Genomic DNA, 21,840 nt, shown 5'->3' with positions numbered 1-21,840 from the left:
GTACATTTGTTTTCAATTTTCTGTGTGTTTACAAATATTTATAATACTATGCAACATGACACTAGAAGAAAAAAGTAGTATTTTTAAAATTGATGAATAAAAAAAGCAAAATAGTGTAAAGGGAATAAAACATAGATATAGAAAAACTGAAAATTATTGCTAGTTAGATGTTGAAATCATGGAAACTATCTTTTATTTAACTTCCTGTTATGTTCTCTTATCTTTGAAAAGCATGTGTAAAAGCTATTTATAATCAGCAATTCACTGCCTAACTTCCTATATTTGTTATATATTGTCACATGTACATGTATATATATATTTTTTTAGTTACATTTTAGCAACACCATATGGGATGGAACCAAACAATTAAATACCTTAGGGGAAAAATATCTATGCAAGATATATTACTTTAGTGATATTTTACTACTGAAGGAAAAAAAATCTGGCAAAACATTTCCTTCCCTTATTCTTTCCAAATAAACTAGTTAACGTATTACACATTTCTTCTGCCGCTCTTCTCCCATACCCACCAAAGTGTATTCATTTTTTAAATCTGGAAAATATTTAATTTTAATATTAAATTTAATATTTTAATTTTTAAAAGTTCAAGTTTTCTTTAAAGAAAGTTTTATTCCACCATCTAAAAATAAGTACTATTTATAAAAGTGTACATTTTGTGATATTTCCCTCACATTTTGCATATTAATTTTTCTGTATTAATTGAGATCAGGTTATGTGTGCTTACACAAAGGGAACTATGGAGAGAGAGGGTGAGAGGGAGAGGAAATGTCACAAGCTCCATCTTGTGACTGGACCATCCCTTATTTAAACCTCCCTTTGTAGGGCACTTATTGCTATAGACTGAATAATTGTGTCCCTACAAATTCTGACATTGGAGCCTAATTCCCAATGTCATGGTAATTAGGCGAGGTCTTTAGGAGTCTTTAAGGTCTTGAGGGTGGAGCCCTTGTGAATGGCATGAGTGTTGTTAGAAAAGAGGCCCCAGAGAGTTCTTGCTCTCTTTCTGCATGTGAGCAATAAACAGGCTCTCAACCAGATGCCAAATCTCCTGGAAATTTGACCTTGGACTTAACCAGCTTCTGGAACTGTGAGAAATATTTTTTCTGCAGTTTACAAGTCACCCAGTTTGTGGTATTCTGTTATGGCAACCGTATAGAATAACACACACAGTTTATTTTTTTATCTAAATGTATTATGAATAGCCTGTGTGGATTTTGTTAGAATTTTCTGGGGGGCCCTCCCTGGTGGCGCAGCAGGTTAAAGCACAGCATTGTGGGTGAGCCACAGCCACCTCAGTGCAAGTTCCATCCCAGGTCCCAGAGATGACCACATGGAGCAACAGACCTCCCCTGTCTCACCCTCTGCTCCCCTCAGCAGTGTACTTCGTAGATCTGCCTGTTCTTCTCCCCGCTTTGTCTCTGGTGAATCATATCCCAGTTCTGTATGCATAAATAAATAAATCTTTAAAAAAAAAAAGAATTTTCTTGGACCAAAGTATATTATTTTACTGATTATTTATATGTGTGTGTGTATGTTTGAATCTTCACTTTAACTGTGTGTGTGTGTGTGTGTGTGTGCGTGTGTGTGAGAAGGGAAATAAAACTTCAACTCTCAGGTTTAAAAGACAATTAAGGGAGAGGGGCTTATTTGTGTATGCTTGAGAGTCAACGAAAGAAGTAACTGGTGAAATAGGTAAGAATAAAGGTATATGTGTCTAAATTAGGGGAAAAGGGAGGAAGAATAGGCTTCTATGGGAAATATATAGGTTTCTTTAGGAAAGACAAGTTGGTTTTCAGAACAAACATGAGGATAAGAAAGTTTGTGATAATGTCTATACAGGCGTGAATTACCTTTGTGTCTTTTTCAACGTCATACAGTTCTCTCAGAGAAGGGATTTGGAGTAGGTTTTATTTGAATTCTGCCTTCCGGGAACCCATCCTGAAGAAAGAATTTATGACATTTATTTCCCAGAAATTGCTGTTAGTCAGATGAAGGAAGATGTGAGAAGGCTTTTTCTGCAGCTCTTAAATCTAAAAATGTCTTCATCTTAAAACAACCTTATATCGATGGAATATAGGGCAGGTCATCCCAAGATGCAACACTTCAGCAGGTGGATTATATTCAAGCTGCAATCAGCCAAAGACCTAAAAACCTAGGAAAATTTCAAGACAGAAGTTTGAAAATTACGGATAACCTGGTTCTTGTGGGTAAAATCAGTCTTTCATTCCCCCACTGGTGAGCAAGGAACTGGATAAAGATTTACCATGGGGAAGGGACACAGCTTTGCAGTGAGTTCTTTAGAAGAGACTAAATCCAGCAATTTCCTCCTCTAGCATCAGTGTATGTTCAGGCCGCGACCACTTAGTCCACACAGTCAAGTAGTTACCTTCGTGATATAGGTGATTCACTATTCCTACTGATATAAACTGAACTCAAACTACTGTTTGTTGGAATAGTTCTTACAGAATAAAATCTGTCATATCGTTTTATACTGCTTCCTGGGTTTGGATTCTCATTTTGACTACTTAAACTCTTTGTCTATCAGTATTTACAGGCTTCTCTGGCGATGCAGGGGTTAAAGGCTTAGTGCTATCAAGCTGTCACCATCCACTTCTGTGTCACCTGCTGCTCCCCTCAGCAGTGTTTTTCAGTAGATCTCCCCACTTTGTCTCTGGTGAATCAATGCTCTACCACCACCACCCCCACTCCTGGGGTTTATGCCCCACTTCTTATTTACATAAATAAATAAAAACAAATCTTAAAAAAAGGGAAGACTTTATTTCCTGTTAACAAATAGAAGACCTGATCCAGAAAGGCAACTGTCATCCTAGAGAACTACAATACAATAGGAACTAGTTGTGGTAGAATTTTTCTTTCTATAAATTACCTTCCCACTATTGGAAGTGCCAATCCCCTAACTTCTTCTGAGTTCAAAGTGTCATATACCCTTACTTTGTCCATTCCAGTTTGGAATTTTTTTTATTCCTATGTAGATGCACAGTAGAATGATGATAATTTAAAAAATTCACCCTGTCAATCTGCTGTTAATTTGATTATTTGCTAGCCTAAAATAAATTATTTCCAGAAATGTCTTACTAATTTATACCTCTACCAGATGAGCATTATTTTTTAAAGTCTTTAATGTTTTGATAGTTTAAGTTGATTTGATTTTCACTTAAAAAATTAAAAATAAATAAGGTTAAACCTTTTAAAAATGTTAATTTAAAAATATGGCCCTCCCTGATGGCGCAGCGGGTTAAAGCATAGCACTAAGAAGTTTAAGCCACTTCCGCAAGAGTTCCATCCCCCCCCTACCCCAGAGGCGATCACATGGCGGCGATCACATGGCCGATCACAGGGCGAGGCAGACCTCTCCTGACCGCCTGCTGCTCCCCTCAGCAGTGTACTAGGTCGATCTGCCTGTTCTGCTCCCTGCTCTGTCTCTGGTGAATCCTCTCACCCTCCACATCTCTGGCCTGTACCCCAGTTCTGTACGAATAAATAACTCTTAAAAAAAAAAGATTATATTGTATATTCTTTGTCTATTTCTATTTATTAAAACTTTTTTCTACTGAATTAAAAATCCTTCAGGTTTTAAATGCTCAATTGTTGCTTTAGAATAATTATAAGGACAAACTGGAAAAACGTGTATTTACCAGTATGACAAGAAATGAGAATTCAATTAATTGTCAAATTCCTTAATAATTTTGAAAAACAGAAGGGTCAGTTCATTAAATCAGGACAATTTTGATTGTTCTCCTATCTATCTTCAAAGTGAAAGCTTAGACTAATGTCCAATACCAAGTTCTTTTTAAAAACAAAGTCTGGATATTTAAAATGAGAGATCTAAATTCCAAGGAATGTAATCTTCTAACAGCTTTGTGTGAAGTCCCAAGTACTTTAGAAGTTCTAAATTCTAAATTCTTTTCCGACTTGATTATTTAAGTGCATTTTACCCCACAGCTATGACCCAAAAACAATGTTTATAAATTCCCTCAACCTCCTATATTTAACTTTCATTTTAGCCACAGCCAATCGAAAGGAAATACTAAATTGCTTTATGCTGCTTTCAAGTGTCACACGTTAAATGTTTGTAGAGATTAAAGCCAAAGAATTTGTTCACAACTTTTCCAATTTTAAACCATCGACTGATTTTCCTCTGAGATTTATAAATGTATTTTCCAGAATTCTTCTGCAATGTATCTGAAAAGTCTGCTTGTCAGATTGCATTTCGCCCTTTCAATCTCATATCCTGTGGTAAAAGGAAGCTGTCAGTGCCTGGCATGGTGCCTGCCATAACTAGTTAATAAATGTTTGTTGACTGGAGCGCATTCAACCACCTGTAAAAGTGAAACTCTCCTCAAGCGTGATTGTGGTGACAATTAGGTGAAACCTATGCTGACTTTATCACTGACTGAAAGAGAGCTCCACAATTTGGGGGTGGAGGGGGGTTGCCTTCAGTACCTTCTGGGTGCTGGCCTCCTGCAGGGTAAGTGAGTTAGTTGGGCTTTTTATACCATTGGCCTCTTCGGCTATGACCTTTGACCTTTGTCTTGGTAATGAAGAAGGCATGTGAGTATGGGCACGCCTGCCTGGTGATGGACGCTTGAGCACGGTCCTTGGTCACTTGGGCACGTGTGTACACGTGAGCCTGGGGGAGGGGCTCACCTTGCTGTCTCCCTGCTGGCTTGTTTCTCAGGCTAGTCATGAAAATCTGTGAAAATGATGCCCGTGGCTCCAGAATTCTCTTTCCAATCACTAGAACTGATGGTGAACCTGCCCTGCCTGGATGGTTGCAAAACCACCTCCCCATTCCTGCCCCTCACTGTCCTTCCTCCATGGAGCCTTGAGATGCTCTCTTCACCAGGGCAGGCCCCTGGAGACTATTCCAAGTTGGCTGGTGTGAGGAACTGACTCTTTTGCCAAACAGATTAATTTAATCAACCACCAAGTTCCTGCCAGGAATTTACAGCGGCAGCTGGTGCAAGCTCCTCCTGGTGGGTGGAGGGGTGGGAGCAAGGGTGAAGGGGACTGGAAGTGGACAATCTCCAGCTCCTTCTCCCCAGTACCTGCTCCTGCAGACATTTTGTTTGCTCTCAGAGGCTGTACTGTAGCAGTGGGCCCACCCCTGCTAGCATACTCTGCTAGAAATGTGCCAGCTTCTCCTGAGAAATTTAGGGCCTAAGCTTGACCGTGAGCCCAGTCAGCTGGGCTCCACCGGCAGCGGCATCTTGTGCTTGGCCCTGCTGCCCAGTATCTGGACCATGTTACACTTGGGTGCAGCGGGCCCCTCTGCTCCCTCCGCACCCCCATGCTTCCCCACTGGATCTCAAAGATCCCGCCTATAAATGGCAGTGCCTGTCACTGGTAAGGCCCTGCCCAGGCATTTCTGCAAGTGGAACTACAAAAGAGAAGCTGTCCAGTTTACCCCATGACCCCCAGGTCTGTCCTTGCCCTTTGCCACCTAATCCAGTTCAGTGGCTTGCGGCCATCACCTCTGTTTCAGTAGTGCATGCCAAGGGAGGATCTGGGCGTGATGACAGTGTTGTTTTGGAACAATTTTCAAGACTGCTGTCTCTCCCAGCTGCTCCGCTCTCACCTTCCCAGCCACCCAGAACCCCCATGGCCATCTCTCACTCTCAGGTTTTCTTACGTACTGTAGCACCAGCGAGGCACAGGGCGGGTTCTCTACGGTTCATAAGCAGACAGGGAAAGGAGGAAGTCTGGAGCCCTCTTTGGCTTTTTCAGGCTTCAATGATCTTCCTACACCATCTGTAGTGAGGCAACTGGGTGCAGGGCAGGCAGGGGGGTGGGGGCCAGGAGGCTGGAGCACTTCCCAGCACCGCGCCCTTCCCCTGGGAATCTTCACTGTCATTGGTGTTCTCTTGGTCTCTTTTCTGGTCTCTACTGCACTCTGCTGCACAGTGCCCTACTCTGCCTCATCCTCTGCTGCTGCCCTCACGTGCTCAGTCTCTTGACTCAGGTGCGCCCACTCATGCATGACCATACCATACTCCAGGTGCCGCCATCAGGCAGGCGTATAAGACCACAGCTGTCAATCATAGATGCCAGTGTCCAGAAGGCAGAAAAAAACTGGTAATTTCCACTTATCCTACATGTGCCAAGGTGGAACTCCCTAAGTTCAGGGATTGTTTTTCTTGTGAATTGTGAGTGCCTTCCAACCTCAGTTAAGAAATAGTAGCTACCAGTGTTGATTAGTTACAATATACCCAACAGGTTTGCTTAAATAAGTAGACTACTCTTATGTTGTTGACTCCGAACAATAAATAAGCACCAGCAAAATGGGTCACAATCAAAGGTGTACCGGAGGGAGCAGTCTCCAGGCAAGAGCTTGCACTTCCCTGACACAGCCTCCTTATGTCTGCTCTGGTGGGGAAGCAACGTCACTTCCATCAGAGATGCAAGGCAAAGTGGACCCTGCAATTTGCTGATTGTTCTTCCCTTCTAGCCCCTGGCCTGGTTTAATTAGGGTTCTGTGTAGTAAATTTCAAAATACCAATCCAGTGAAATAGAATTCAACTATTGATAGTTTCCTTAGAAAGAAGTGAAGTTCTCTTCGCTGTCGCTAGGGATGTAGACTGTTTCAGCCCTTGTGGAAAATAGGGTGGAGCTTCCGCAGAAGATTCAAAATGGATCCACTGGATGACCCAGTTCTCCCACTTCTATGTATCAACCTCACAGAAACAAAACCACTAATTTGAAGGGAAACGTGCACTCGCATGTTCATAGCAGCACTGAGCACAATAGTGGAAATATGGAAACAGCCTAAATGCCCAAAAGTGAATGAGTGGATCAAGAAGATGTATGTATGCACAGTGGAATATTACTCAGCGATCAAAGAACACTCACTGAGGCAAAATGGGTGGAATTGGAAGGGATTATGCTGAGCAAAGTAAGTCAGAAGGAGAAGGACAAACACTGGATAGCATCACTCAGAAGTGGAATATAAAGAAACCAAACAGAGAAACTTAGATAAAGTCAAACTTAAAAACTAACCCTAGAAAATTGATTCTAGAACTGAGGAATCCAGAGGAGAGAAGGGGTGTGGATGAAGTGGGGAGGAAGCACAATGGACTAATGTGGTGGATCACAGGTGTTTGGGGTGGGTACACTATGGCAATAACACTTGAAGGGGGAGGTGTCCTCTATTTCCAGACTACAAACAATGATGTAAACCAACATTACCCTCAATTAAATTTTTTTTAAAATTAGACAATTTCAAGTAATAGATAATACACTATTGCCAGTCTAGCTGGACTCCCTCTAGGATGAAAGGCATACAATAAGACCTCCCTGTACTTAGTAGATGTGGCCTCAGTGAATAATCAATATGATAATGATTTTTAACAAAAGAAAAAGAAATAGCTGAAGTTCTGAGTTTGATAGTTTCGCCATAGTAAAACTCCAACAGGATACTATAGGGAAAAATACCTGTTTTTGATGAAGGTGATCCTGACCTATGTTTTTATTTTCTGCTCTCAGGAAAAAGAAGGCTTTTTTTTTTTCCCCTTAGAGACAAGTCTTATTTATCATTTAAATGATTGACTTTATGTACTTTAGGTGGTTTTGTTAAATATTCAACAGTACGGCCCTGCCTGTTGGTGCAACGGGTTAGGATGCAGCACTGCAAGCTGGCTGCAGCCACTTCAGTGGCCAGTTTGATCCTAGGTTCCAGAGGTGACCCACATGGTGCGGCAGACCTCTCCTGACCCACGCCCTGCTCCCCTCAGCAGTGTACTGTTCGATCTGGTGTCCTGTTCTCCATGTTGTGTCTGGTGAAGCCTCTCACCAGCCATGTACCTCTGGCTTGTACCCCAGTTCTGTATGCATCAATAAATAAATCCTTAAAAAAAAATTCAATAGTACAAATATTTTCCTGGCATTTGAGTAGGCCCATTGGAGTTATGTTGGGTTGTTAGGGTCGCTACCCCAGGAGGTGTACATGGGCTTCTTGACCAAGGGTAGGGCCAGGAAGTCTTGGTACTGGAAGGGATAATGGAGCTTGTCGGGAATCTTCTAATCAGTGGAGAACTCTGTTCCTCAAGGGCCAGTTAGAATATGGGAGCACATTGAACACTCTCAGAGGGTATGAAACACATTTTTCTTTCTTTTCTATCTTCTAAATTTTCTATGAACCCATATCAGAAAAACTAAGACATAAAAGGGAATCTAATGCTATGTACGCAGTAGTCTACCAATGACAAATTTTAGATCTCTATAGGTGATGACACTTGTATAGTTTTTAATATTTCATATTTTCCAGGTTTTCTGTAATTATTACTAATATTTATTAATAAGTGTTAGTTATAGAATCAGAGAAACATTTTGAGTTTTGAAGCATTTGAATAAAGTACTTTTTTTGAAAATAAACAAAAACCCTTCAACTAAAAAAATTAATGATAGATGGAAACATGAAAGATAAATTTAGCATGTTTGAAGAAAAATATAGAATATGAAATTTATCACTTTGTGGTAGGGAAGGGTTTCTTACACAAGACATTCCTTTATACAATATTTAAGCAGGGAGGTGATAGAGTTCAAATCTTTTGGGCCTTGAGTGCTTCTTTGGAGGTTCTAGTAGGGGAGCACAGCCGTCTCTATTCAGGGACGAGCTCGTGAGCTCGTTGCACAGCTTCGGGAGAGACGCACATGGAGCAGTGAGGGAGGAAGGGGACACCCACCTAGCCAGCCAGATCAGCCGAATCAACCCTGGCGATCAATGGGGTGACAGATATCGCAGCCAGATCGCCCTCACATCCGAGTTCAAATCTTTTGGAAGCCCCATCAACTGAGGAGAGAGACAGTCACCCCAACATTCAATAGAACATTCAATTCAAACATTTAAGATTCCCACAAGGGTAACTTGAGGTCCAGAAATCCTAGAAACACAGTGGCCAGTTTAGGCCTTAAACTCGGTCGCAGTTTTCTTAAGTTACAACTGGCCAGTCAGGTATGTCTGACTGTTACAGGCCAATAGCTTTCTCGTTTGTTTTCTACTTGCACTCAGGTGAGCAGAAGGGAGAAGAAAGCCTTCTGTCCAGCAGCACCCCACCCCCTCTCTTTCTCTGCCTGCCTTCCCTTTCCACAACCTCTCAGTTGTCTCTAACTAAAGGAGCTCTTAATCACCAGTGGGGTTCAAGCAAAGGTACTGTTCCTGGCCCCAAGCCAATGAGTGAAATTCCAAAGCAGTATGAGTGAGTCACCAGGAGGAAGAGAGGCCTTGGCCAGGACCAAGTCAGGATGAGAGCCTGAGGGCAGCAGGACCAGGGGCCATGGGCTGGGCCAAGACACAACAAAGTTCACCTGTCCAATGGGGGAGCAGGGCCTCCAGCCCTGGGTGCCTTACTTCTGGGCCCTGCACAGCCCTGGATGGGGAGGGAACTGACAAGGAGCCTGGCCTGCTGGTCCCACCCACCCATGGATACAGTAACGGTGCCTCACCTGGCTCCCCATAGGCTGGCCGCTGTGTCCCAGCCCTTAAAAACTGAGTTGTTTCCCCAGGCGTTTCCTCCCACTCAGCCTGGCTCAGGACACTGCTTCTGAATAAGGGATGGTGATAGGCCAGTCAGGCCCTAGAGGAAAGGCAGCAGGTAAATGAATGACCCTTGTCCCACTGATCCTGAGACCAGCCCAGCCCTGGGCTCTTTCTCGGTGTCCAGGGTGAGAGAGGAAGCTCCAGCGAGCCTTGGCCACTCACTTGTCTTCACCTGGTCGTAGCCTGCCCTCTGTCCAGCACTTCTTCGAATCCCATCTCTTCCAAAGGGAGGAACCTGGTTTGGTGGCCTAAGGAATCAGGCCCATAAGGTACAGCAGCTTCTCAAGGGTGGTATAGACTGATGGAGGAAGGAATGCAGAGGAGGTATCACAAGACTGAGTCACACAAAGTGGACAGATAGAAGGGGCTGGTGCAGCAACTGACACAGCCAGAACATCAAGGTCAACCCATGTCCAGGATGCCTGAGTCCAGGATGCCTGAATATCTGCAGGAGTCCCCAGCAGGTAACTGACTGCTGCAGGCTGTGTCTGAAGTTCAAATCCAAAAGGTGAAAAGATAAGGACGTGGAGATGAAGGTCATCAGAAATCTCTTCAGATTCTATTCAAAGTCAACCAACCTAGGCTCACAGGGAGTGAGCCCCTCCCAGAAGAGGCTGTCTATATGAGGGCAATCTCTCCACCAGCTCAGGGCAGCCACTCCTCTGCCCACCTGTGCCTCTGCAGGTGCTTCTTTCCACCCACTCTCCCTCTGCGGGGCAGCAGCGTCCTGCCTGCCCGTGACCTGTACCACGCCGGGACTTCTCTGCACTGACCTCCCTCAGGGGACGCCGCCCCCTGAGACTGCCTGCCTGCAACCATGCAGATCTGTCTCTGCAAGCCTGTCCCTTTCTGGGCAGCTCTTCCTACCCACTTGCACCTACCCAAGTGTCTTCCCCTCTCCTGTCTCTTTCTAATAAGCTTACTCTTTAAATATAACTGAGTCTCTGCTCGTGGAGAATCTTGCTGCATGCCGCTGAAAGAGGAGCTCTGGTGAAACCTTCCCCAGAGTGAACCTGAGGACCCTGAACTCAAAAGATGACACTCAGGCAGCAGCCCAGGATAAGTGGGGGAGCCCACCTGCAGGGCAGCACTCAGCAATGTCTACAGGCACCCCTCCCAGGGCAGGTGGGGCTTCCACAGGTTTCATGGACTCCGCCCCCACTCCAGATACTGGAACTACTAATCCCATCAATACCATGGAGAAGCACCCTGGGACATGAAGGCGGAGCTGAGCAGCCAGGTTAGGATAAAGCCGGACATGGGGGCTCTGGGGCTCGCTTGACCTGGTGATTTGCAGCTGGTGGTCTTGTTATAGGACACCAAATCTGTTCCAGGACAGGGGGAGAGAGACACCCCTGAAGCCCCAAAACCTGCCTGCCCTAAGTGGGTTCTGCCATCTGCTGCAACAAGACAAAACATAAAACTTTAATGAAAAGGGACTTTAATACAGTAAATATACAATATGGAACACAAAGAATATAACTTCTAAATCAAACACCTGAAGTGACCCATCCCCTCGTAGGCAAAAGTCCACCCAAAAGGGATTGGCCCAAAGCAAGGCCTGAAAGCGGCCACTAGACTAAAGCACCTTCTGGCCGGGACCCATGGAAAAGGGTCAGAAATGGCCAGACAAATCTGAGAGGAAAAGAGCAAAATCAACATCAATATAAACACTGCCATAGTCACCTCCCTACAGGTATCTCACCCACATCAGCCTTCACCAGTCCAGGGTCAGGAAACAAGCCCGGTTTCTTCATCACATGCTCCATGTGGCTTCCTCGGGTCTCCTGGCTCTCCATCCTGCCTCCTTCTCTTCTCCCTTCTCTTCTCAGCTCCACCCTCCTTCTGGGTGGGGCAGGGAACCTGGAACTTCCCTTTGTCCTAGGGACCACCCTGTTACAGTCTGGCTCTCCATCGGTTTTCAGCGTGCTGGTGGAGTCCAAGTCAGCAGAACTGGTAGGGCATTGTAGTTGACTTGTATTTCTCTCCCTCTTTCCCTGGGTTATTCCTTTACCTTTCTCCTTATAAATAAACCAATTATTTAACCTTTTTGAGTGTGTCCATAATATGAATGAATTGTAAGCGTGCGGGTGAAGGCCCACAGACAGGCAGCCCAATTCACATTGGGATGCCCTGTAACAGAACCTGGCCAGGATGGAAGGGGCAGCTGTGGAGCAAGCGGATGGCCACATCTCTCACCCAGCAGTCCTTTGCATTCTTATTGTAACAGGGTGGTCCCTAGGAAAAGGGAAGTTCCAGGTTCCCTGCCCCACCCAGAAGGAGGGTGGAGCTGAGCAGAGAAAAAGGAGAAGAGAGAAGAAGGGAATGAGGCTGGATGGAGAACAAGACGGAGACCTAAGGAAGCCACATGGAGCAGCAAGCATGTGATGAAGAAACCGGGCTTGTTTCCTGACCCTGGACTGGTGAAGGCTGATGTGGGTGAGATACCTGTAGGGAGGTGACTATGGCAGTGTTTATATTGATTTTGATTATGCTCTTTTCCTCCCAGATTTGTCTGGCCATTTCTGACCCTTTTCCATGGGTCCCGGCCAGAAGGTGCTTTAGTCTAGTGGCCGCTTTCAGGCCTTGCTTTGGGCCAATACCTTTTGGGTGGACTTTTGCACAGGAGATGGGACACTTCAGGTGTTTGATTTAGAAGTTATATTCTTTGTGTTCCGTATTGTATATTTACTGTATTAAAGTCCCTTTTCATTAAAGTTTTATGTTTTGTCTTGTTGCAGCGGATGGCAGAACCCACTTAGAGCAGGCAGTTTTGGGGCTTCAGGGGTGCCCCTCCCCCCCTGTCCTGGAACAGATTTGGGGTGCCCTATAACATTATCAATCAGAGTGGCCACCACCCAGGATGAAGTTCAGTGGCAGCGCAGGATTCGAGGGCACCTACTACCCCCCCCAACGGAAGAACCACTGACAATACCACTTTGCTCACTCCCAGGCCCTGTGCCACCCCCCCACTCCGAGAGCTCCCCGATAATTTAGGCAGTTAGGACCTGTTTCTCTGAAGAGAAACAGCAGCATCCTAAGCCCTAAATTTTACCGTCTAGCTCTGCACCAGCCCAGTGTTTTTCCTTTTTCTAGCTGCACGCTCGTCTTAGCCTTGCTCTAGGAATTCCTTCCAGCAGCTTCCCCTGTCAGCCTGCCCTCGCTTCCTTAGGAAGCAGCTGCTCAGAGAGAATGTGCTTTTTGTTTTGGGAAGAGCCAAAGCTGAAATGGGGGGCTCCTTGGAGCCTGATGGGACTCCTGCAAAACTGTGTCACTGGAGGAGCCAAGGCTGAGAGGGAGGCAGCCAGAGAGGGGCCTTGGTGGGGAGCAGAAAGAGGACAGACACCCAGCAGTGTCAGTCTGGCTGAGCTGGGGCTGTGTGACATGACCACTTAACCTCACTTACAGATCACCTTTCTCCCAGTCTTAAGATAAGGTGATTCTGTCTTCCTCCTGTTGAGTGTGTATATTCTATCTTCTGAGTTAAAAATTCATGCTTTAAGGCATGAAACCATTTCCACATTCTTGATTCCCTTTGGGACAGGATTGCTGGTGGGTGTGGTCTTGGGAGACCACTTTGAGACTAGTCTCAGCTGGTCCAGTCCTACTCTGCTGCTTCTGTCTCTGTAAGGCCCTGGGGCTCCAAGTGACCCTCCTGGAGGCAGAAAATATCCTCCAATGATAACATCATGTAGTCAGAATTTTAAAAAGGAGGGTGCTCTTTCCATGGAACTGCCTAGGTTCATGCACGTGCAAGAAAACTGAAGCCCAGAGGTAAAGTCTAGCACTGGGGCCCTAGCACAGGGTCTGACAGGGCCGCACACTCCCCGTGTGACCTTGCACAGGCTGTTTTCTGCTTTGAGCCTCAAGTTTTTTCATCTGTTAGTTTTTATTTTTTAAATATTTATTTATGTATGCATACAGAACTGGGGTACAGGCCAGAAGTACAGGGGCAGTGAGAGGATTTGTTACAGGGTACCCCAATGTGAATTGGGTTGCCTGTCTGTGGGTCTTCACCTGTGCGCTTACGATTCAATCGTATTATGGACACACTCAAAAGGTTATATAATGGGTTTATTTATAAGGAGAAAGGTAAAGGAGTAACCCAGGGAAAGAGGGAGAGAAACACAAGTTAACTAGGATGTCCTACCAGTTCTGCTGACTTGGACTCCACCGGCACGCTGAGAACCGATTGAGAGCCAAAAGGATCAGCTGCGACCCACCAGGTCTCTCCCCAGAGCCCACATGTCTGGTTTTATCCCAACCTGGCTGCTCAGCTCCTCCCTCACGTCCCTGCATGCTTCTCCTTGGTACTGATGGGATTTGGAGTTCCAGCCTCTGGAGTGGGGGCGGAGTCCATGAAACCTGTACCGGTTACAGCTTCACTAGCGAGAGAATAGGGAGCAGAACAGGCAGGTCAATGAAGTACACTGCTGAGGGGAGCAGCAGGCGAGAGAGGAAAGGTCTGCCGCGCCATGTAGGTCACCCCCAAGGTGGGGGATAGAACTCACACTGAAGTGGCTGCAACCAGCTTGCAATGCTGCGTCCTAACCTGTTGCACCACCAGGGAGGGCCCTAGTTTTTTTTTTTTTTTTTTTTAAATAAATTAAGAACAGCATGTTAATGCTCTAAATCAGGGCGTGAGGTTGGAAGGGCCCAGCGGCTGTGCTGGCTCCTCTGGGAAGCAGTGAGCCACTTGCTGGATTGGAATCCTTGCTCTGTGCCTGCTTTTCAATTCTGGTAAGTCACATCACTTCTTGAAGCTTCTTCAGTTTCTTCACCTACCAAATTTGGTGGGTGATAATAGCACCACCCCTTAAGACTGTGTGAGGTTTAAATGATCCCCACCACTGCTCAGACCCAAGGAGGCTGCAGTATGCACCTGACTGACACCCACCAGAACCTTGACTCCCAGGCTCTGCATATATGGACAGTAGGAGTCCTTCTGTAACAGGTGGTCCCCAGGAAAAGAGGAGGTTCCAGGTTCCCTGCCCCATCGAAAGGAGAGTGGAGCTGAGCAGGGAGGAGAAGAGTCTGGACAGGAGACTGAAAAGGAAAGAAGCAGGATGGAGAGCCAGAAGGAGACCTAAGGGAGACCCATGGGGCAGAGACATGTGAAGAAACAGCTGCTGTTTCTTGGTCCTGAACAGATGTGGGTGAGAGGCCCAAGGGCTATTTCTGGGGAAGCGCCCCATTTGGAGTCCTCGCTGCTTCCCCGCTGTGTCCTACATGAGTCCCCTGTGGTCTCACCCACTTCCCTTGTTCCCATGCCATTCACGCCTTCCTGGGGGCCCAGTAAGCTGAGAAATCCCACCCGCTGCGGAGCGACACCTGGCCGAGACAAGTCAAGTCTCCTGGACTCTCCACACGGCCCTTTCCCCCTTCTCAGCCACTTAAAAACTGTGGCCCTCGAAAGGGCTGCAATTTCTGATTTCTGGAACAGTTGCATATTCCCTTGGACTGGCCAGAGCCTGAGAAAGAGCTGTGGGGTCCAGACGAAGTAAGAGACAATGCAGCTGTCCTGCTGGTCCCTCGCCACTGTCACCAGCCTGGGAAACAGCAGCATTCTCTGGCCCCAGGCTCCTGGCCCCAGGGCCATCCCGGGGTGCATGGAGCCCGTGGGGACCTCATGTCCTGGCTGCTCAATGGCCTGTTCCACAGCCAGGTTGTCCTCTCCCCTTCTGACACGGCCGGAACCCTGTGCATCTATTTTTACAGAAATCTTGTCCAGGAACAGTAGGAGAAAGTCAAAGGGAGATGAAAGGGAGAGGCAAGGGGAAAGGGGTCTGGAAGGAGTAAAGATGATGGAGCTCTGGGAGCTGAGGGGACCCTGTTCCCTGATATAAAAAGTCAAGCTCGGATCAAAAACAATGGGGGGAGGGCACATGGGTGATTTGGTGGTGGGAAACCCAAGGGGATTGCAACTGAGATGGAAAAATGCACAAAAATATGTAAAAATAAATTATTATTAAAAAATTAATGCATTTAAAAAAAAAAGTCAAGCTCAGGGATTCACCAGCTGTGAGCCAGATCAAACAGTTCCTTTTTCTGAGGACCCCAAGGGCAGAGGGACCCTGCTCTAGACTCAGACACCTTTTACCTCTTCCTTGTTGTTTGATCCAAGTATCAGGAGCCAGAGTGTGCAGGGTGACTCTGCAGGGACTGGCCTAGAGCCCTGCAAGGGGGGCCTCGGGGAGCAGAGGAGGTCCAGGCTCCGCCCTGAAGAGCTGCGTGATGATCCTTTAACCTGGTCAAAATCAGCTATCGCCCCAACTCCCGTCTGCTTACTGACAGGCAGCAGAGCCCACGGGGTGGAGGTGCAGGCAGAGCCACCCTTGACCAGAACAGTCCTCCAGGTATTTACTGAAGAAATCTTACCCCACCCCCAACACCACTGGGGCAGTCTAACTGAGCTGGCCTCCTTGCTATGTGCTAGTGTTTTGAAGACACCCCGTTCTGTGCCTTACATTCTTTTATCTGGAAGCAGTAAACAATAACACACTCCTGAGGGGCAGCAAAAACCTTTCCATGCAGGGCTTGGATTATTACCCCTGTGAGCTCTAGCGGAATCAGCTATCCAGGAGAAAGTGGGTCAGAGGAGAGGTTGGGGGCACACATACATACCTCCCTGCCCTCTCTCCAGCCTCCTCCCTGCCTCTCACCCCATGAACACCCTAGCCGCATGGAAATCCATGGGGAACAGTTGGGACTTTTTATAATCTTTATTTGTTAACAGTTCAGGTTATTTTTTTTTTCCTTGCTGCAAGAGATGCCAATGCCTCATGAAAAAAGTTGTGAAAAAAAACAAGTCTATTTTGGGGTGATCAGCCTCCTCAGAGCTTCTCACTTGCAGCTCTGTGGGGCTCCAGGAACAGGCTGCCCTCTCTCAGGAGGGCTGCAGCGTGGTTGAAGTGAAGGATCCTGGGTCTGGCTGTGCTGGCCCACCCTCTTGAGCGTTTCTCGGCCTATAAAACAGGGCAGAGGTAACGCCACGTAACTTCTTTCTGCCACAGGCCTGCCTGGTAGTATCTTCCAGGCACTGTCCTGAGAGCAGCATCCCAGGGGATGTAGGTGCACTTCCCCAAGGGGTTAGTGATGGGACTGTAACTGATGACATAAAGCAGCAAGCACTGGAGTCTCTCTGCTTCTGGGCTGCTGTGAATGTTTCATGGCGGCCTCAGTCTCAGCTGTGGCTTCCTGGGGTGAAGGCCAGGATGGAAGTGGGCAGGGTGTCTGCTGGCAGCCTGGCCAAGAACAGACTGACATGGAGCCCCAGTTCTTGCTTTGAGCAGCTCCCCTCACAGCTCCATGATGTGGCTGAGGGAAGGCTGCAGGGGCCCTTGGGGTTTTGAGGGGCCCGAGGAGAAGTTTTTTTCACTGCCTCTCCTGGTTTCTTCCTTTTCCCAGAAGATCCCCAGGGTACCAGGGCCAAAGTAGGCATGGGGTTTCCCAACACAGGCAGGTTAGGCCATCAGAACTCCACTCCTTCGCTCAAGCCTTTGAGCTCCTGCTCACCATAAGTAGCCCAGGGGCCTTAGGCACAAATAGTAGCTACCCCCCACCCCCGCCCTTTTCTCCCACATAGAGATACAGAGCATAGGTCTGTGAGAAGGGCAGGCAGAAGTACAGCATTAGAGCACATGAACTCTGACCTCAGCCCTCGAAGAACTGTAAGCTCAGGTAGTCATCCTCTGTTAGCTTCAATGGAAGGCCAAAGAGATTAAGTTCCCTGCCCGCAGCCTATAACTAGTTCCTGGTGGAAGGGAGATTGGAACTGAGATTGTAGAAGAACTTGACTTTCTGTGATCACTCTGTGTTCTCAGGGCTGCTGTTGTCACACCCCTGCCCACACCAAACCTGAGGGGTTTTCCCTCTGCCTTTCTCCAGCCACATCCCAACCCTGCCCTGGGAAGTTCTCATAGAGATGCCCTCACTAGCCTTTAATGATCACACAATGCCAGCTGCTTCCAGAGGTGCCCTTCGCCAAACCCTTTCTTGTTCATACCTTAAATCCTGAAAATCTAGAACATTCTTTGGTTGAATAGGTCCCAAGACTGTGACTGACCATTGAAGGAAGTTGAAAGTGGGCATGATTCCAGAATTAGAGTCTCTCTCTGTGGCTCACCCTTTCTCCTTCTCCCCCTCCCTAAGATTTCCTTCTTCCATCCTCAGTGCGGAGGTCATCAGCTTATATTATGCTGAATCTCAATGTGTCTCAGTTGCTGTTTCCACGGAAAGGGTGGCTGATGAAATACAGATCCACACTAGGAAACAGTATCAGATATCAGGGCTGAAACGAATGTTTCACCTAACCCAGCCTTTGCACACAGGAAAGCTGACACTTAGACTGGAGGCCCCTCTTCTTGTCCAAGGTTACATAGCGGCTGGAAACCAAGGCTTCCTGATGGACTACAGACTGCTCTTTCAGATGCCAAGCTAGTGTAATGTGCAGAGGCTCACAGCGTGAAATGGACCATGATCCCAATCTTGGGTCTCCATTAGCTTTTTAACTCTCAGGATGGTCTCTTTCTTGGCCCTTAGATTGGGTGTCACAGCCCACTGGCCTGGACAGCAGAAGCCATGCTTTTGCCTTGAGTAAGACTCTCCCTTTGGGCTTTGGGTGACTCACAGTGCCTCATGCCTTCTCCCACTTTCTTCCTGCCTTCCCCATCCACTTCCATCCAGCCCAGCCAGAGCCTGGAGGGAGCACGGAATGGTGACAATCAGCAGGCCAGGCCAGTACAGCCTATGGAAGATCTCACTGGACAGCATGTAAGTAGTCAGTCCATGGGATCAACTCCCCTCACTCCTTCTCCCACGTTCTCTTGAAACATTCATTGTTCATTCCCCAGACACTTATTAAGCACCTATTGAGTACTTGTTGCCTGGCACTGCACAGCAGGAAGGATACTCTTGAATAAGCATACTTTCTTCCTGAAAATGTTCTCAGTAGTTAGGGAGAGAGACACCCAATGACAGCAATGTCATTGGAATTATTAAGGGAATGCAGGGAAGAGGCGGGGTAATCATGGAAGGCTCCCTGGAGAAAGTAGAATCTAAGCTGAGGTCTGAATTAGCCAGGATGAGAAGAGGAAGAGTTTTTAGTGCTTGAGCAAAGCTTTAGAAGGGGTCTGTCTCCTTGTAAGATCTGGTGGTACCCCCTGAACCCTGGACAAGAGCTGAGAGACCCCCAAGGGGCCTTCTAGATTTGAATCCTGCCAGTCTTCTGCATATTGAAGTACCCCTGTTCTGCTCTTAGCTGGCTCTGAACTTTGCCCTAAGATCAGGAAGGCAAGGCCATGTGTCCCAGATTCCACAATGCTGGGGAGCAGAGGGTGGAGCCCACATCACAAGGCTTGTGGGGCAGCTCGCCAGAGTCAGTGGTATTCCAAGAGGAGTGGCGAGACGAATGTCTCATAGCTTGCAAAGAGTTGAGGGCTGAAGCTTCCCATGAAGAAATGGGAACTTGTAGGTGGGAGGAGGCATAGAGAGAAGGGTCTGTGTAGGTTGGGTTGGCTCCGGGGAGGATACTGTGAGCCACAGGGAGAGAAGGGCTTGCTGGCACCAGCTGTGAGCCTGTGCAGGGGCATCTTCCGAGAACCAGAATGGAGAAGTCTGTCCCCAGACCAGGCCTTCTGCTCACAGACTCCAGGAAAACAACAGCATGTAGTATCCTTGGGAGGCTGTGTGTGGGGATAGATAGAGGGAACACCTCGGGAGACAAGTTTAAGAGGTTATATCACTATCTCTAAACTGCTAAGAGCCCCTCAGTCTGCAGTCAGGCCCACCTCTCACCAGGTTGGTCAGAAGTTTTGAAGGTCAGCACAGGGGTCCTGAAGGTCTCCAAAGAAGTGGGCAGAGGGGGTGTGGGTGGGTGGGTGAGTGTGTGTGTGTGTGTAGCAGAAGAAAGGAGGAGGCCTGGAAAGAAAGAGGTCAGGGACACTTCTGAAACAAACTACCCACCCAGGTCTGACCCGAGAAGTAACCCAGGAAAGACAAGAAGTAACAAGTAAATGAGCACCCTTTGCCTCCCCAGGACTGGGGTGGAGGTGAAGGAGAGTGGGGGAGCTGCCTGTGCTGCTGAGGGCTGAGCTGGGGCCTAGGTCAAGCTCTGAGTGACAACTCCTTGGTCTCTGGAGGGGACCTGGCCTTGAGAAAGGTCCTGTTTTCCAGTCTCTGGCATGGAGGGCTGGGTAAAGATGAGGTAGATATATGGAGCCAGGTCCCTTGGTGTCTGAGAATCTGGTGTCTGAGTTAGGGGCCTAGCTGGGGCTAGGTAATGAGAGGCCTGGCACCAGTCACAGCTGGTGTGCAGGGCTCAAACTGGAGCTTGGTTCCTCTCACACTGGAAAATTTCAAATACTGTGGTATGGAGAAAAACCTGAGGCTGGGAGCTAGAGATCTGTTCCCTGAGCTGGGAGTGAGAACCACTGGGGAGCTTGGGGACTGGCCTGAGGGAGAGGTCTGTGAGGCTGGAGACAGCCCAGGTGGCCCATTAGAGGCATGCTTGAGGGCCTGCCAAGGATGGTGGTATGAGAACTGGTTTCTAAGGAAGGAACTTCAAGGGAGTCTGGTTACCGGAGAAGACCGAAGGGCCACTGATGAGGACCTTCTCAGGGATGCTGCAACGAGAAAGGACTTGAAAGGGAAGCTGAAGAGGGATGGTGTGTAGAAAGTGGGACTGGGTGTCAAAGCACCTGGCTCTGCCTGAGTCTACTGACTGAGAGCAGATTGTCCCAGGACCTCCACCCCACGCCCTTCAACCCCCCACAGCCCAGAGGGGCAGTTATGTTCTTAGGCAGAGCTGGCTTTTTCTCCAAGAGGGAAGGGGCACTGGCTCACAGCTGCAAGGCTGCACTACTGCAGGGCTGGATGTTTGAATGCCTGAATGGCTGCAGGCCTGCTAACACCATGACTTTGGCAGAGGGCTGGTGTGTTTTTCCTGCTCTGTATGGGTGACCTGAAACACTCAGTTTCACTCCCGGAACTGAGTGGAACAAAAGGGTGTGGTGGAAAAGACACTGGCCCCTGTGGGGGTCATGCAGAGATCTCAAGCTGTGTTTTCCTTTGGTGCAGTGACTCTGGCACAAAAGATGGGTGAGGCTTTTCAGTGCCAGCTATGAGGGAAGAACACATCTACACACGGTTTAGTTTCTTTTCTAACCATGTATTCAAATCTATATGTTCTATTTTATGGAGAGCAACGCCTAACCAGAAGTATGGCGTAGTGCCTTCAGTCACTGCTAACCTCCTCCAACTCTTGGCGGATTCAGGAGGTAGGGGCAGCATCCTTCACCAGTAAGGCACTCACTGAACTGGGACCAGAAAACACCTTATCACGCACATCTGGAGGGCCAGTGTCCAACTATATATAGGGAAATACACAAGAAACATGCTTCAGACAATATAAGATGCATTTTTTAACTTAGTTTTTTTGGGGGGAGGGGATGGAGGAGGCAATGGATTTTTTTCTCCTAATCACTTTGTACAGAAACCAGTATTAATGTGGACTTACATTTTCAGAACACAAGCTGGAAGTGTGATATAGGTGGGAGACAGTCTGGGCTTTAAAAAATCGTCCAGAGGTAATTGACAAATGTGTAAAACCAGACTGAGCTATGACTGCTGTGATTACTAGCAGTCAAGATCATCAAAATCAAACCAGACTTGAACTTGGAAACTTCCTTTGAGGACTGCTCACCTGCAGGAGCCACCCCTGTGACCCCTCCATATTACAGAGCAGTAGACAGCCGCAGGTGCCGCCCACAGGCACCCGTGTCTTCATGGCATTTCCTCCAGAGCACAGAAGATACTGGGGAGCCCCAGCCAACAATAACATGGGGGTGGAAAGGAAGTGGGGGCCGCTGGAGAAGGGGAATGGAGAGTCTGTATGAGAAATAGGTACAGGTGGTAGACAGAGGCAAAGGTTGTGGCTGCGGGGGGCAGGGAGGGAGGAATGCCCTCAAGAGCCATAGAAACTCCCAGCCGGGCAGAGGGCACGTATAGCAATGCTGCCCTCCCCTCTCTGTGGGCCAGTGGTGGAGGCTTGGGTTGAAGGGGCAAGGTAAAAATGTCGCGTTCCCCTGTAGCTGGCATTCCTCCCAGGGCGTATTAGGATGCCTCTCATAGTTTCCTCTCAGCCTCTAGAAGGAAAGGGGGAGACCCCGTGGGAGTCGAGTCCAGCGCCTCGCCAGGTAGAAGGACACGACCCTGCACCGGGTGGCAGGTCGCGACACTCCGCGCCGCGTCCCTCCGGGAGGGGG

At 47.7% G+C, this 21,840-nt stretch overlaps 1 protein-coding gene across 1 annotated transcript in view; it reads right to left on the bottom strand.

The window, feature by feature from the left end:
- The window catches only part of PEBP4 (phosphatidylethanolamine-binding protein 4), a 222,571-nt gene that overhangs the window by 198,448 nt on the left and 2,283 nt on the right, over positions 1–21,840 (bottom strand). The gene's annotated exons all lie outside the window — the stretch shown is intronic.

Source organism: Condylura cristata, unplaced genomic scaffold, assembly GCF_000260355.1.
Source record: "Condylura cristata isolate star-nosed mole 26May11 unplaced genomic scaffold, ConCri1.0 scaffold00018, whole genome shotgun sequence".
NCBI classification, from domain to species: Eukaryota; Metazoa; Chordata; class Mammalia; order Eulipotyphla; family Talpidae; genus Condylura; species Condylura cristata.
The sequence above is the reverse complement of the archived record's forward strand: the minus strand, read 5'-3'. Positions and strand labels throughout refer to the sequence as shown.